Genomic DNA, 1,966 nt, shown 5'->3' with positions numbered 1-1,966 from the left:
TCATGACATCAGGGATGTAGTCATGACATCAGGGATGTAGTCATGACATCAGTGCTGTAGTCATGACATCAGTGCTGTAGTCATGACATCAGTGCTGTAGTCATGACATCAGGGCTGTAGTCATGACATCAGGGCTGTAGTCATGACATCAGGGCTGTAGTCATGACATCAGGGCTGTAGTCATGACATCAGGGCTGTAGTCATGACATCAGGGCTGTAGTCATGACATCAGGGCTGTACTCATGACATCAGGGCTGTAGTCATGACATCAGGGCTGTAGTCATGACATCAGGGCTGTAGTCATGACATCAGGGCTGTAGTCATGACATCAGGGCTGTAGTCATGACATCAGGGCTGTAGTCATGACATCAGGGCTGTAGTCATGACATCAGGGCTGTAGTCATGACATCAGGGATGTAGTCATGACATCAGGGATGTAGTCATGACATCAGTGCTGTAGTCATGACATCAGTGCTGTAGTCATGACATCAGTGCTGTAGTCATGACATCAGGGCTGTAGTCATGACATCAGGGCTGTAGTCATGACATCAGGGCTGTAGTCATGACATCAGTGCTGTACTCATGACATCAGGGCTGTAGTCATGACATCAGGGCTGTAGTTATGACATCAGGGCTGTAGTTATGACATCAGGGCTGTAGTCATGACATCAGGGCTGTAGTTATGACATCAGGGCTGTAGTTATGACATCAGGGCTGTAGTTATGTCATCAGGGCTGTAGTCATGACATCAGGGCTGTAGTTATGACATCAGGGCTGTAGTTATGACATCAGGGCTGTAGTCATGACATCAGTGCTGTACTCATGACATCAGGGCTGTAGTCATGACATCAGGGCTGTATTCATGACATCAGGGCTGTAGTCATGACATCAGGGCTGTAGTCATGACATCAGGGCTGTAGTCATGACATCAGGGCTGTAGTCATGACATCAGGGCTGTAGTCATGACATCAGGGCTGTAGTTATGACATCAGTGCTGTACTCATGACATCAGGGCTGTAGTCATGACATCAGGGCTGTAGTCATGACATCAGGGCTGTAGTCATGACATCAGGGCTGTAGTCATGACATCAGGGCTGTAGTTATGACATCAGGGCTGTAGTTATGTCATCAGGCTGTAGTCATGACATCAGTGCTGTACTCATGACATCAGGGCTGTAGTCATAACATCAGGGCTGTATTCATAACATCAGGGCTGTAGTCATGACATCAGGGATGTAGTCATGACATCAGGGCTGTACTCATGACATCAGGGCTGTAGTCATGACATCAGGGCTGTATTCATAACATCAGGGCTGTAGTTATGACATCAGGGATGTATCATGACATCAGGGCTGTAGTCATGACATCAGGGCTGTAGTCATGACATCAGGGCTGTATTCATAACATCAGGCTGTAGTCATGACATCAGGGCTGTAGTCATGACATCAGGGATGTAGTCATGACATCAGTGCTGTACTCATGACATCAGTGCTGTAGTCATGACATCAGTGCTGTAGTCATGACATCAGTGCTGTACTCATGACATCAGGGCTGTAGTCATGACATCAGGGCTGTAGTCATGACATCAGGGCTGTACTCATGACATCAGGGCTGTAGTCATGACATCAGGGCTGTAGTCATGACACCAGGGCTGTAGTCATGACATCAGGGCTGTAGTCATGACATCAGTGCTGTAGTCATGACATCAGTGCTGTAGTTATGACATCAGGGATGTAGTCATGACATCAGGGCTGTAGTCATGACATCAGGGCTGTAGTCATGACATCAGGGCTGTAGTCATGACATCAGGGCTGTAGTCATGACATCAGGGCTGTAGTCATGACATCAGTGCTGTAGTCATGACATCAGTGCTGTAGTCATGACATCAGGGCTGTAGTCATGACATCAGGGCTGTAGTCATGACATCAGGGCTGTAGTCATGACATCAGGGATGTAGTCATGACAT

This window comes from Oncorhynchus keta, chromosome 16 (genome assembly GCF_023373465.1).
Source record: "Oncorhynchus keta strain PuntledgeMale-10-30-2019 chromosome 16, Oket_V2, whole genome shotgun sequence".
NCBI classification, from domain to species: Eukaryota; Metazoa; Chordata; class Actinopteri; order Salmoniformes; family Salmonidae; genus Oncorhynchus; species Oncorhynchus keta.
Note: the sequence above shows the minus strand (reverse complement) of the source record.